The sequence below is a fragment of the Palaemon carinicauda genome, chromosome 24, assembly GCF_036898095.1.
Source record: "Palaemon carinicauda isolate YSFRI2023 chromosome 24, ASM3689809v2, whole genome shotgun sequence".
In the NCBI taxonomy this organism is placed as follows: domain Eukaryota; kingdom Metazoa; phylum Arthropoda; class Malacostraca; order Decapoda; family Palaemonidae; genus Palaemon; species Palaemon carinicauda.
This window is the reverse complement of record NC_090748.1, coordinates 84,383,727-84,399,076: the sequence shown is the minus strand read 5'-3', so window position 1 is coordinate 84,399,076 and position 15,350 is coordinate 84,383,727. Positions and strand designations below refer to the sequence as shown.

The window sequence follows — 15,350 nt, the reverse complement described above, 5'->3', positions numbered from 1 at the left end:
AATCGGCCAAGCTTCTCTTCCGCGTCTGCAACCAGTACAGTATCATCCGCAAACAACAACTGATTTACCTCCCATTCATGGTCATTCTCCTCTACCAGTTTCAATCCTTGTCCAAGCACTCGAGTATTCACCTCTCACCACTCCATCAACATACAAATTAAACAACCACGGCGACATCACACATCCCTGTCTCAGCCCCACTCTCACCGGAAACCAATCGCTCACTTCATTTCCTATCCTAACACATGCTTTACTGCCTTTGTAGAAAATTTTCACTGTTTGCAACAACCTTCCACCAACTCCATATAACCTCATCACATTCCATATTGCTTCCCTATCAACTCTATCATACGCTTTCTTCAGATCCATAAACGTAACATACACCTCCTTACCTTTTGCTAAATATTTCTCGCATATCTGCCTAACTGTAAAAATCTGATTCATACAACCCCTACCTCTTCTAAAACCACCCTGTACTTCTAAGATTGCATTCTCAGTTTTATCCTTAATCCTATTAATCAGTACACTACCATACACTTTTCCCACCACACTCAACAAACTAATACCCCTTGAATTACAACACTCATGCTCGTCTCCCTTACCCTTATATAGTGGTACAATACACGCACAAACCCAATCTACTGGTACCATCGACAACACAAAACACATATTAAACAATCTCACCAACCATTCAAGTGAAGTCACACCCCCTTCCTTCAACATCTCGGCTCTCACACCATCCATACCAGATGCTTTTCCTACTCTCGTTTCATCTTGTGCTCTCCTCACTTCCTCTCTTGTAATCTCTCTCATTCTCCTCTCCCATCACTGGCACCTCAACACCTGCAACAGCAATTATATCTGCCTCCCTCTTATCCTCAACATTCAGTAAACTTTCAAAATATTCCACCCACCATTTCCTTGCCTCCTCTCCTTTTAACAACCTTCCATTTCCATCTTTCACTGTCTCTTCAATTCTTGAACCAGCCTTCCTTACTCTCTTCACTTCTTTCCAAAACTTCCTATTCTCTTCATATGAATGACCCAATCCCTGACCCCACCTTAGGTCAGCTGCCCTCTTTGCCTCACTTACCTTCCGTTTTACTTCCACATTTTTCTCTCTATATCTTTCATACTTCTCTACACTATTACTCTGCAGCCATTCTTCAAAAGCCCTCTTTTTCTCTTCCACTTTTACCTTCACTCCTTCATTCCACCATTCACTGCCCTTCCTCATGCTGCCTCTAACAAACCAAGACGATGATCCAGTAAATTCATTTACTGGTATGTTTCTTTCTGCTGCCAGTCTCTTTGCTTCTTCCATTATCATCTTCGTTGACAACGCGTATCCTTTGTTTCGCTGTTCTTCTACCCACGTTTTTATTATTTATTCTAGTTGTGGGAATTTTGCTTCCTTATAGCGTAGGCCATGTTTCTCCTTTCTCATTTTCTTTAATTCCTCTACTTGCTTCCTCAATTCTCAGATCATTTTTTCAGTTGGTGGCGGTCCGAAGAGCCTCTCGGCTGCTCTGTTGCCGTGTTGTTTTGCATAATCGATAACTTGCAGCTTATAACGAACATTATATGATTGCCTTCTCTGATTTGATGCCATTCTTGGATGAGTGTTGTCTAATAAATAACAGTGAAGAAGACGAGGATGATTGCGTCGTCTGCTCGGATGCTGTTGGCGTGTAGGTGGTGTTTTGAGTCATCAGCTGTTCACCAAAATAAACATTTTGGCAAATTCATAACAATTGGTATTAAAAATATATTAACTTAATTAAACAAAGTATAATAACATAAATTGATTTATTTATTACATATGAATCATAACTCCAAGCTTATATTTTAGGTCTGATAAGTGCAAGTGCTTGTATGTCATTACAACTTTACCTTACAGTGTTGAGACGCAGGGTGAGTTTTGGGGAAAATTTTCGGGAAAAAAGATGTCTTATCACACGGGAAATACGGTAATTAAATTAATTAAATACTTGTAATTGATAACTTATTTTACTGAATTGACTAGGTGTAGACAGTTTTTAGCACAAAAAACTATCATGAGTCATTAGCAATAGGGATATTTTTGGTCACTTTATTTCTATGCTGATACAAACTTCTGAATCACTTATATGGGTTACTCCTAGTTTCGTTTTCTCTACGACCAGACAATCAAAGAAAAGGAGTTTAATTACATCATTCTGATAGTTGCCAAGCAACTGCTGCACATGAGACTTAGGATGCCTGAACATGATACTTTTCCACTACACTCCTGGTTGGGAAGTTAAGGGGACGTAAGCTCATTACATCCGTATTCGCCCTCGATAACCTTAGAGTGCTAAGTGCTAGTGCCTTTTGTGTCTTTAATATTTACTGTCCCTTGCGTTTTTATCATTATTTGTGAGTTACGAGTAAATGCGTTATGGCTAGCAAGCCAAATATTTTGCGATCATGGCCACCTGTGATGGACGTCCTGTGGCACCTTCATGAGTAGGGTTGAAGTTGATCCTGACCCTGTTTTCACTGAAATCACCATGTGAGTACTGTAGGGAGTGGCTGTATTCCTAGTGGGATAGATATTGTTCTTGTTGCAAGAAATTATCTTAGCAAGATTGTTCTCCTTTGTCTTCTGCCAACAGTGGCGTGAAATGAAAGTTCTTTTTTGTGACGAACGTTATCCTCCAACCAGATCCTTTGTGTCGGGAACCCACCGAGTCTCCAGTCGTGGATGATGACGGCCATGAGAATTTTGTTATGTTTTATCACCCAGTGTTGATAATACACAGTATAAACTTGAACCAGCACTTGTAGCGGATCCTTTAGCTCTGGTCGCTGCGCTTCTAGAGACAGATCCAGTCTCGCTATCCTCAGTCCCTAATTACCCCTTTAGGCTTAGATCTTCCTCATATTCTACGAGTGTGTTGAGTGAGGAACCTTGCATGTCAGATTATACATAAAAGATCTTTCCGCTCTTGGAAGTATCTCGATCCAAGCTTTGAAAGTCGCCTCGCTCCCTATCTTGGAATCTTGGAACCTTAGACTTTAACCTGCCATTTCCCCTCTTACCAAAGCAGCCTTATTCAAAGACCCTTATTACTAGTCTCCAGCTCGTTCACAGGAGCAAGGCTTGCCTTGTACGCCCAGGGGTCCTCGGCACTGATCTCTCCTAAAGAGTTCCAAGGACGCAATGCAATACATGTTATCCCTTTCTTACGAGGATGGTTGGACTACTTCAGGTGTGTTAACACCCCAAGATTTGGCAATGCCAAGCTGTTTTAAATGATTGCCTTCTAAGCCTATTAGTGCAAAGAAGTTGAGTGTGACAAAACCTTCTTTAATTCCCCAAATTTTGTCTATTAATAATTCAGCCAGGACGAACATTGAGCTTGATAAGTCTGTACACGCCGCTGCTTAGCGTGATGTCGTCACCCAACGCACCCCCATCCCTATGCATAAGGTAACTACCCCGCAGGATGGTCAGGCTAACAAGTTGTCACTCTCATACATGTTGTCACGAAACGCTGCTGTCCTGCGTAAGAGTATTCATCCACAAAACTACAATGTTAACTCACAACATGATCCTGCTAAAACCTCTCGAGCTAGTTTACAATTAAAACACCATAGCGAGCGTGGTAGATCGATACTCCAATATTTTAAAGCTCCCCTGGTGTTTTATAAAAAGCCAGCTAGGACTTCTTTTCAGGTGTACTGAGAATGGATAAGTGGCATTCCCACATGTTACACCTCCATACGACACAGATGAGAGCACCTATTTTAAATGTCGTAGGCGTCACCCACGCTGTAGGCATTCCAGATAGCAACCTACGGGGAATTCCTTCTCTTCTCGAAGATTCGGTTCAGAGAAATTTCAGAACTTCAGCCTCACACTATTGCTAGAGGCTAATGCCCTTATAACGGTAGGGATTGGAACTCCTGCTGTTCCCTCTCTACGTCCACAAGGGAAGGGAGGGATGTTCGAGGAAAAATCAAGAATCAAACGATAACAGTAAAAACTCAACAATCGGTTATTCCCAAAGTGGAATAACCACCTGACAATGACATAATCGCTATTAATGACTCTCCGGAGAACCTTGCTGTGCGCGTGAGACCCAGCTCGTGTGATGTAGTCCCCCTCGAAGTCCAGATGTCTGGCCCAGAGCCGTCACAATTTATTAGCCTCGTCTGTTGTTTAGTTCGACTGGATGATACCCTTCACATGCATACTGTTAACAGATGGTGTACGATTGATTCAATTTACCTACAATCTCAAAGCCCCAGACACAGGTTCGATGTAACGCTTTTTAACCGGACAAAAGATACTAGATTTGCTTAGTAAATAATTCTCAAAATCTGAAAATTCCCTTAAGGCCAACAAGTCCTCAAGGCTACCACCCTTAGCCCTTTCACACCAAAGAAGATTTTATGTATACTGGTGCCTTTCAGAGCCCACTCCCTAACGCTGATGTCACTAACATGGTATCATTTATACCAGTTGATAAGTTGCCAACCTCACCTCCATCTTTTTGAATCCTGAAATGGGAAACATTGAGGTAGCAGCTATGTCTGCAATCCAAGCCTGCTCATGGCTTGACTACTGGTCTTGAGCAGTATCCCTCTTTGCAGTCACAGAAGACACCCTTAAACAATTTGAGGAATTATCTCGAATACGGGCTAAAACCATAGAGTTCCTTTAACACTAGAATGTTTACCTGTGGGGTAAGTGTATCCTGAAAGAGGCGCAGCACTGTCTTAGCCAAATGCTCTAGACAACTCACACGCAGGGATGCGTTGGCTCTAAGAAACTCTTAGTGAGTTCTTCTACTCTGTTCTCTCCTTCAGATGTAGCTACAGCTGTAGAGAAATTTGAGAGGTTGGGACAAGGCCCGATAAGAAGGGTAGCGGCACCAAACCAAGGTTGCCTAGCCTCCCAGCAGCAGCCAAGGAACTTGCCTTTTAAGGCAGTTCTTCAGCAAAGACAACTTCTGCCTCCAACAGATTCACAAGCGACTGGGAGGAACCCCCCGACCCACCTTTAGTGAGAGAGGACATCCTTTCGGATGAAGAGGGCACGGTCGCAAAGGCTCCCGCTAAGGAGGGAGAGAGTGCATGTTCCCCAACTTAACACCAGTGGGGGGATGCCTACAGAGCTTTTGGTTCAGATGACAGTGTCTTCGGGGGTGACCCGGGACCCTTGGACGATAGAAGCCCTCATTCAGGATGTCCAGTCCCTTTTATAGCCTGTCTGCCATCTCTGACCAGGACTCTTGATAAGCCAAACAATTCTATACAAAAGGCTCAGTAAAGGACCTCCTCTTATTAGAGGAATTATTCAAATTGTTGGCCAAAGGAGCAGTGGAGGAAGTCTTAAATCACTCGCCAGGCTTCCTCAGCAATCTATTTTTGGCAGAAAAGCTGACGGGAGGTTGGAGACCCATCGTAAACCTCTCTCGTTTGACTCTGTCTGGGCTGCAGACAAATTCAAAATGAAGAGATTGGCCACCATTCTCCAGGCCATCAGGAAGAATGATTTTCTTTTGACTATAGCCTTGAAATACGCCTACTTACAGGTCCCAATCCATCCTGCCTCAAGGAAGTACCCAAGATTTCCCTTCGGAGACAAAATTTTTTCAGTTCAGTTTGCTTTGCTATCAGCCTGTCAACAGTCCCTCAGGTTTTCACCAAAGCCTTTGCCCTTGTCTTAGCCTGGGCTCATGCTATGGGCTTTTGAAGTACCTGGATGACTGGCTCCTCTTGGCAGAGTCTTGAGCTCTCCTGTTAAGGTATAGTAATCTACTCCTAGATTTTTTAAGGAGTTAGGGATCCAACTGAACCTGGAAAAGTTCAGCCTCGTCCCTCAACATTCCATCAGGTACCTAGGCAATAACATATTCTATTCAAGCCAGAGCTTTTCCATCTGCTGACAGGATCCTGAGATTCATAGAAATCACAGAGGCATTTCTAAAAGGGAAGCCTCGAACTACACACTCATGGCAGAAGCTTCCAGGTCATCTCTTCCTCTTTGGGAGAATGTATCTTCGCTCGGTGCTGTGGGATCCGAATAGCTAGTGATTGCAAACATCAAACTACCCTACAACCTGCAGTCAGTACCACAGGTGTACCAGACCTCCATTGGTGGCTGAGAGGAAAACCTGGTCCTCCTATCAGCAACTTTTAGCCTTAAAATTTATTTTATCTGACATTTGTAACACACTTATGGATCTACAATCACCCCTTATCTAGTCCTCCAATCAACCCTCATTTGGCTTTACGATATATTTCATGACACTTTTAAACCCCCATATGGACCTACAATCACCCCCTTATATGTCAATTTAATCAGCCCTCATCTGGTCATACAATTGGTGCTTATGTAGCCCTGCAATCAACCCTGATGTGGCCTAGCAATTGATCCTTATCTAGCCCACATGTGCCCCCCCCCCCACTATGAACCCTCGCCTGTCCCTCCAAGCAGCTCTCATTTGGGTTTATATTTGATCCTCATCTGTTACAAACTAGGATCCTAATGATGGGTTACCCCTAAATCTGCACCTATTTGTAGGCTTTTTCGCTCAATGTAACCTTTTTGGCTAATGTTTGACAGTACTGTAAATAATGAAAAACTCAATTGTCCTCATTCCTGAAGCTAAACTAACTAGTTTAGCTTTTTTATCATGTGAAATTTATTTTATTGAACAATGACTAAGACAGCTGATATTTTAGTTTGCAAGTTCTCTATTATTTCTTTTTGCACATGGATAATTGGTAATATTGGGTAAATGTGTGCTCTAGCCCTGCTTATTACTGTCTAATTTTCATAACTTCTGTATTATTTATACAAAATTTTAAGTTTTTGGCAAATGCGTTGGTTGTTATGCCTTTCTTACAATTTCCAATGTATAGAAATCCTTTTGAGGTTAAAAAAAAAAAAAAAACTGATTGGCTTTGACTTTAATACTGCCTTCAGCCATGTTAGGCCCTTGGGGGTAGGTGGGTTTGAGTTTAGCATCATTATTGAATTTTTTATGTAATCAGTTGCAAAAGTTAGTTGTTGATGGACACCATAACTATAGGATTGTTGTATCTATTGTCCCCCACGGTAGTGTTCACTGCCCATTACTAATCGTAGTATATACAAGTGAATGCTTTGGCCTAGAAAACAAGTATGTTGTATACACAAATACTGAGACCCTATAATAGAGATTTAGCTAAAATTAATGCATGGTGGGAATTATGATGGATGAAGTTCAATTCTAGCTAAATATCAAACATGGGATTCTAAGTACACTAGCTTTTCAATATCCAGATCTTATCATTGACAACCTCTTGATTTTATGCTGCATAACTCGTTCAAAATTACAGATGTGATACGGAATTGCAATGTTTGAAACACCTGGTCTCTTTATTTTTCAAATACACAAAAAATAGGCATTGATAAACTTATGGTAAAATTTTTGGTTATCAATAATCTTTCCTGCAGGTGTTTGAATTCTTTAATTTTACCATATTTTGAATATTTCTTTCCTGTCTGGTTGTCAGCTGCAGATTCTCATATTGACTTGTTATAAAAACTGGTGGTCTATTTAATTCCTTATCCCTGATCTGGATATTAATGTTTGACATAGTCATCATTATTTTTTTTATGCAATCCTGCCTGTCCACAGTACATTACTAAGTATACTGTTAATTTTCATAATTTTGACTTTTTCAGTTTTATTCCACCTGTGTCCAGAATGTGAGATGTTCTCTCTTTTGATGATCGAGTCTGTAGAACTTCTGGAGTTAAGCTTGTTGCAAATGCTTTTCTGTTAAAACAGGTAGATGCAAGTCTCGTTTCATAGTATATATATGAATTATTTATTTAAATTAGTTATGTACTACTCTTAATGTAACTGCCTCACTTGGGAGGCCCAATGTATGACAATTTTTGAGGTCTGAGGGCGATATTGAGTTGCACTCATTTCTGGCAATTATGATGTGTGTAGATGCCAGACCCAAGAGATTATGGCTGTATATCTAACCTCTAAGTGGGTAAAAAATAGGTTTTTGTGTAAATATCTACAATGAAAATATGACGAAAAATTTCAGCAGAAAGTCGATAAGTGTGTTTAATTATTATAAGAAATCAGGATTTTTTTCCAGACCAAGATGGAATTCTTGATGTAGAGGTAATTTTTTGATGGTACATGGATGACCAGGGATCACTCCTCCCTTATTGGAGCTGGCATTGTTTCTGAAGCCAACACAGGGTTCATTCTTGATGGGGAAATTTTTTCAAAATACTGCAATTATTGTGACAATACCCTAAAGGGTATTTTGAAAAAATTGACTAAAGATGAATATAATAAAAAAAAAAAGTAGAACATAAAGAAAGTGGGAAGTGTACAAAAAATTTTCATGAATAGCCTGGTGAAATGAAAGCATCGGCAGCAAAAATTATTTGGGGCCGATCTCTGGATAGAAAGATGCGCTACAAAGTGATTGTGGGGGATGGGGATTAGAGTGCCTACAATTCCGTTATAGAGATGAATGAGAAGAATGGACCTTATGGCAAAGATCACCCAGTCATAAAAGAAGAATGTATTAATCATTTCACAAAAAGACTTGATAAAAGGCTTCGTAATCTGAGAGAGAGGCATGTGGAAAAGCGTATGACCAAGACTGGGAAATTTAGGTTCCATAAGTACTGGGGGGGGGAAGGTAAACCAAGTGACACAACAATTCGTAACTTGGTTAGATACATGAGAATAGCAATACGAAGAGCCATCAAATATAAAAGGTATGCAGTTATTAGACTCCGGAACGACATTCTGGCAAATTTATTTCATGTCACCAGCACCGATGAAAATCCGGACCGCCACCTATGTCCACCAGGGGAAGACAGTTGGTGCTTCTACATGAGAGATTTTGCCAAAGGTGTAAAGCCACGTCCACACAGCCGAATGAAAGTAAAGATGAATATACCGGCAGATGTGAGAAGCCATATAAAAGAGATTTATGACAGCCTCACTTCAGATGAATTGTTGTTGAAATGCATCAAAGGAAGGATGCTGAACATTAATGAAGCCTTCAATGCAAAATTATGGGCAAAATATCCAAAGGTCAAGTTCTAAGGGCTAAACAGAGTCATCGCAGGGTTGGAAATGGCTGCAATGGAGCATAATGCTGACTATGAAGAAAGCAGCCTAGTAAAGAATGTAATGGGAACATCATACATACATATACCAAAGGCACTGCCCCCAATTTTGGGGGGTAGCCGACAACAACAAGAAACAAAACAAAAAAGGGGACCTCTACTCACTACGTTCCTCCAGCCTAACCATGGGAACACCTCCAGGTAATATAAGTTCCCTTTTTTATATGCTAATAAACTGTTTATTAAAAGTATATTTGTTCATATAGTTACTAAGATGTCTCCATATCTTTTCAAGCATACACACGATACACACATCAAATCACCCATACATATACAAACACATCCCAATAATAATAATGATAATGATGTTAATAGTTTTTTCCTATTTTTCCAAGCAAAGCAGTAGATTGGAAAGAAGAAAAAGTAGTAGTTCACGAGCTCCTTCCACCAAAAAGAAAGAAAAGAATACAAGTAGTAAGGGACCCAAGATATGAAGCAGGCAGATTCTAAATCTGGCGACAATGAGAGGTGGTACCTCATGATACCCACTCCCTTGGGGGGGGGGTTAATATCCTTTTTTTTTTTTTTTTTTTTTTTTTTTTTTATAAATGAGGGGACCAGATACCATAGAAATATGAAATTGGAATTAGAAAATATAACTTAGGTAAGTTTTTACATTAATCCCTTGCTGTTTTCACAGAGAATATCGTTACTCAAACTTTAATACGAGATATCTCGAAACTAGTTTTTTCATTATATGGGTCGCTTTAAAAGCCAAAGGCTTTTTTATTTGTCTGATTTTAAAAATTCAAAAACTATTGAAATCTTTTGATAAATTTTGCATCAAACGAATCAGGTGAAACTTTAATATAATTCAAGTTTTTTATTTTTCATAAATTAAAAAAAAGAAAATAAATTACAATGAAAAAACAAAAAAGAAATCATAACCTCTGCTGATTTATTGGATAGAACAACTCTTTCTGAGTAATAATTGAGGTAGCTATTAAGTTTTAGTTAAAAAGTAAGAGAGCCTTCAGATTTTAAAGAAAGATATTTGTAAATTGGTAAAAAAAATTGATAAAAAAAACCCCATAGGATAGAAATTTATGAAAAATCTTGTTGTACCTTCCCTTTGTGACTAATAACTGGGTAGCAAAACGTAAATGCTACGACAATATTTTAATGATCCCCCACCCCCAAACATTAAGTTTTAGTTAACCCTTTACTTCTCCATTTCTCTTCGTTTTAGTTAGCCCTTTACTTCTCCATTTCTCTTCTGTTATAAAATTACTGAATCTAATCCACACAAGTGGCTTTTCAATCATCTTTTTAAGGTGATCAGCTGCCGCGACTTGTCACGAATTTTTTGTTTAGACATTGGAAAAATAGTTACTTGGTGTATGTGGAGGAAAATATGTTGTATAATGCACGAAGAATTTTCATTTGCTTCTGGTAAGTAACGGAGATACAGCTTTTTTTATCATTAAATCCTAATTGCATTGCCTGCATGCATTATATCCTTTGTAAGACCTTTTTGTTATTCCCATAATAATTATAGTTTTTCCTTGTACCCCTGACAGTCACACCCCTCTAAATCAAAATTACCAACATTCACAAAATTATGACATGGCTGTGACTGCTCACTTAAGTGAGTTGACCTATTCAGAATAGTTTTTACTTGCTTGCTTTAGTGAACATAGCTGAAGTGGATAACTACAATTACATTCAACATCATTGGGGGTTAATAATACCTTGAAAACATACATCTTATAAATAAATCAAACAATCTTTCTTTATTATCCAATTCTAAAAGTAATAAATCATTAGAAAGATAAATATTTTCACATTTTATTTATATTAACAAGAAAATTTAATTTTATGAAATAAAAATTTAATTTTTTTCCCAAAATATATAAAATTTCTGAATTTGTCTAGTCCAAAAATTTATCAATAACAAATTTATTGTGTAATAATATTCACAACTATTGATATGATATTTTTCAAGAAAAAAATAAAATATTGTATTAAAAAATAAATATTGGACTTTGATTCAAAAGATTAGTATGAAGAGTGAATCATATATATCTAAGACATGTGCAGAAATTTATGGTACCTTGTCCTCATAATTTGATCCTACCTGATTCATATTCTGACAAGATCTGATGCAGTCATGACTGACTTGGTGTTTATGCTTGTACAATTTTTCCTTATCTAAATACTGTAAGATCCTGAGTCCGAAATAACCTTTGTTTTCTTAATGATTAACATTTAATTTACTTGTTGCAACGCATCCATTAACCGTATTATATTTCTATCATTTTTTGCCATTTTATTATCATAAAATTATTATTTGATTTACAGTTGTGTACAAGAGTTTTATTTCATTTTCTTACAAAATTTTTGATTCCGTTAAAGTATTCTTCTAACCTTTGGTATATCCTATATTTCTCATTTGTCCTGTTTAAGTTTGTCATTTCCATTTACTTATGGAATTATTTACATTTAGATATAGAATCTTATGACATTGATTTTTCTGGGTATTACAGTTCAGCACCTCCAAATCCTATAATCAGTCAACTCTACAAAAATCTATGAATTTATTGCTTTTCTCCATATTGTAGATTTTTCAGCCTTCATTCGCAGACCATCCTTTCACTTGCAACTTCAAAATTACGTGATTAGTTGATGCTTTCTTCAGCTGGGCAAATGAACCTGTAAAGAAAATATGTATATAGAAAACTAAACTTGATTGAATATTAATTAATTTAGAAAAAAAAAAATACTTTAAATTCAGTATAAGAAAATAAATTTGTTCTTGGTATTTCTGAAACAATCTATTCAGAATAGTTGGCAAGCAGCTGTTCAAGAAATTTTCCAAATGCTTAAAAACTATTTACTATTATATTATTGTTTAGGAACAAAAGTTTCAGAGGTTAGCAACTGGATTTACAGTTGGGAGAGAGTGTCTGTCTTCGAGAAAGGCCACCGATCGTTAAGGTATTTCTATTTCATTAGTTTTTTGTTATGTTGAAGCATTAAACCCCATTATATATTGATTGCCATGGCTATTTGAGGAAAAAGTGTTGGACTCCTTGAGTTATGTTAATGGGCCCTGTTTGGACAAGATTTCTTGGATTGTGGCTTCTTTTCTAGATTATGGTTTCCAAGATTGTCTTTGTGGATGATGAAGGATCTTTCACTATAGAAATCCCCTTGATTACTAATTTTTTCAGACCTCTTTGACTGCCAGTCGTCTTTACATCATTAATTTTAAATGTGTACAGTATTCTCTCGCCATATTGCGGCTCACGTATTGCTGCCTCAGTGCTGGTTTTTAAATAAACAAAGTAGAATACAAACCTAGAGGTATTGTATCCTTTCAGCAACAGATCGACCATTCCCTGCAAAATTTTTGGCCCGTGCATTATAGAAATAAGAGGGTAGGAAATACAGTTGTTCCTATGCGGCATACAAACCCTCATTCTTTAATTAGGAAGATAGATTAAGCATGAGCTGGAGTCGGTTAATAAAGTTGGATAACAAGCAGTTATCTAGCTGGTGAGATTGCAGTCGGTTATTAAAGTTGGATAACAAGCAGTTATCTAGCTGGTGAGATTACAGGGCCCTGTCCCTTTCCAGGCAGAGAGCCATCACTTTCGATTTGATCGCTGATGTACTGTTCAGTCGGCTCCTGTCAAACCTTTTCATTTTCTTTCACCACACAGGAAGTGATTGCGACTGTTGATAATGGTATGGAAGCAAGAGGCTTGTGTTTGCTTGGGGAAGGGTGAAAACTACATATGGTTGATGACAAAACCAGCTGTAGTGTAATGGTTGATGGCTAAACCAGCTGTAGTTCCACACTATCTTGTAGGAAGCATGACTATTTATTCATCTCAGTGTTCTGAGGGTAGGTCATGGCTTCCAGTGCCGTGGCAGGCATACACCCTGAAGGAGAAAAGTCTAAGCCTTTCGGCTTTTCAGTTTCCTTGTGGGGCTGCAATCGCTGCTGCAGTTCCAATTCAAATATACCCCTGGATTGGCCCTCTGAGAACGCTGCAGGAAATTGTAGCCCATGGATCAACATCAAAGTTTTTAATGAGGAGTTTGACCTTAGAAGGACTTGTGCATTCTTCGATGTTGCAGATAGGTCCTCCATGACTTTGTTGAGGAATCCAGTAGCTCAGGTTACTTCTCTACCAATTTCTCCTGTGAAAATATCTTAGTGTGTCCCTGCTGATGCCAGAGGTGAAGGGCAAGGTGGTTACCCTCTTTAAGCCTAAGAAGGCTACTAAGGTAGCTTTTGACCTGGCAGGAAAGGGGCCAACATCATGGCGGGGCGGCGTTAAGTGGGCGTAAAGGCAAGCCTAAGGTCAGTGTAAATCCAATGTCTTACCCCAATACTAGTGGTTCCCACCTTTCACTTTGTGGCTGTGGCACTGATCCTTAGGTCAGGGGGATTAGGGCTGGTACCTGCTTCCTGTGTTAGTAGTTGTTCCTCAGGCTCAGATCACCCCCCTTAAGTGTGCCTTCCTCCTCCTGTGAAAGTCTCTGCTAGTTTTAAGGCTCCTGCCGAAGCAACCCGCTGGTTTCTCCCCATGGGAAAACATCTGTCCCAGTGTTGAGGCCTCTGCTGAAGCAACCTGTGTGGTTTTCCCCATGGGAAAGCGTCTGTCGATGGTTGCTGAGACATCAACCACTCTTCTTGCAGAGCCGGGAAGAAGAGGAAGCATTTGCACCGTTCTTACTCATCCGACTATGAATCATATTCTCACTACTTCTAAGATGAAGAGGTTGAAGGGCAAGGATAGGGCGTCCTCTGACACCGCCTCTCTTTTGATGGAGTGGATGGCACCCGAGTGGTTTCCATCCCTGTGAGGATCTGAGCCACGGCCCAGTTCGCCGGCCAGCACTGGGAACAACAATTTCCCCAGCAGCCCGCTGGGACAGGAGTGTACACTCATACACTCGTCTACTGTTCTTTTTAGAAGTTTGCTTTTCTTCTGCTCAAGGGGTCTTGTGACTTCATAGAGGATGGCATCACTCAAGACTGTACTCTAGTGCATACTCTCTTTGATATGCCAAGTATGTGTGAAGGGATTTGTTCCCCAAGCCATTGATGTTACACTGCCAGGACCTGCATTAGACATATGTGGTACTAATCCCGGTTCTGCCAGGTCCCATGCGAAGAGTTCTCCTCCTGTTAGCTTGCCCGGCCCTTTTGTCTGCTCCCCGATTACATTCCGGCTTTGGACAGAATGGTTGTACTCATGGGGAGGTTGAAGAATCTTTGGAGCATGCTGCCTCACCCTCGGCCATGTTCCAGTCAGTCAAGCAGATTTCCTAGTCTTCCTTTGTCTCACTTGTGGCTGTCAGACTACCACTAGGCCTACAAGCAAGTCTGGTTTTCTCATTTCCTTAGGCTTAGAGAGTCCCTTGTGGCTATGCAGACCAATGAAAAGGACTTGGACATAAGGAAATAGTCTTTCTCTGGTTGTTGATTGGTACTCGGTCAACTGAAAAGCTTTGGAAAGTGTTGAATTCCTAAAGCTTCCACCCTCCACTGGTGTGACTATGCTGTCTCTTGGTACACTTGTGGTGGCACTGGAGGCCGGGCATCTGCTTGTGATGTAGAGGCCTTTTAAGGTTTATCGAATGTCATTAAGGTTCTTCATCCAATGTCATCGGTTTTCCAAGACCTTGAATAGTACAGGTAAGAATCAGCAGCATGCACTCGCATCTCCTCCAACTTGTCTTGGTCAGATTCCTCAGATGCTGCTGCTTCTAAAAAAAAGTCATTGAAGAGGCTAGGAAGACTGACTAACAGGAGTCACATTAGAAACACAGCTGTGGAAGGTATTGTTATATTTGGTGCGATAGTATACTCTAACCGTACTTCTACCGATGCTCAGTCTCTTAGCAGATCAAGCGCAGTCACTGAGATAAAGGTTGCAGCCATGCTCCCAACCTTTTTATTCTGGGTTAATTATAGGGTTGGCTTGTGGTGATTTTTATCATGCACACAATAGGAAAACCAAGGGTGAAAGGTGACAATTGATCTCCAAACAACCTGTAGTTAATAGGTAGACTGTCAGTGAACCCAACAAAGTCAGAATCTTGTTCACCATCTGAGCATGAGAAGATCATTCTGACCCATCGATCTGCATCCTCATGCTCAGCTTGTCCGCCACAATGTTCTTTTTGCCGGGAATAAAGTGGG

General features: G+C 39.7%; 2 long non-coding RNA genes and 1 pseudogene across 8 annotated transcripts in view; 2 read left to right on the top strand and 1 right to left on the bottom strand.

Moving 5' to 3' along the window:
* The window catches only part of LOC137618188 (uncharacterized), a 64,013-nt gene that overhangs the window by 37,636 nt on the left and 11,027 nt on the right, over window positions 1-15,350 (top strand). For 3 of the 4 annotated variants that reach the window (XR_011039748.1, XR_011039749.1, XR_011039747.1), the window contains one exon: window positions 7,706-7,811. This is a non-coding gene — a long non-coding RNA (uncharacterized lncRNA). Of the gene's footprint in view, window positions 1-1,900; window positions 1,971-7,705; window positions 7,812-15,350 lie in introns of all 4 variants that reach the window. The other variant, XR_011039750.1, reaches the window with a different exon arrangement.
* On the top strand, window positions 7,822-9,641 carry LOC137618186 (uncharacterized; annotated as a pseudogene).
* The window catches only part of LOC137618187 (uncharacterized), a 44,692-nt gene continuing 40,320 nt past the window's right edge, over window positions 10,979-15,350 (bottom strand). For 3 of the 4 annotated variants that reach the window (XR_011039746.1, XR_011039744.1, XR_011039745.1), the window contains exon 3: window positions 10,979-11,842. This is a non-coding gene — a long non-coding RNA (uncharacterized lncRNA). The remainder of the gene's footprint in view (window positions 11,843-15,350) is intronic. The other variant, XR_011039743.1, reaches the window with a different exon arrangement.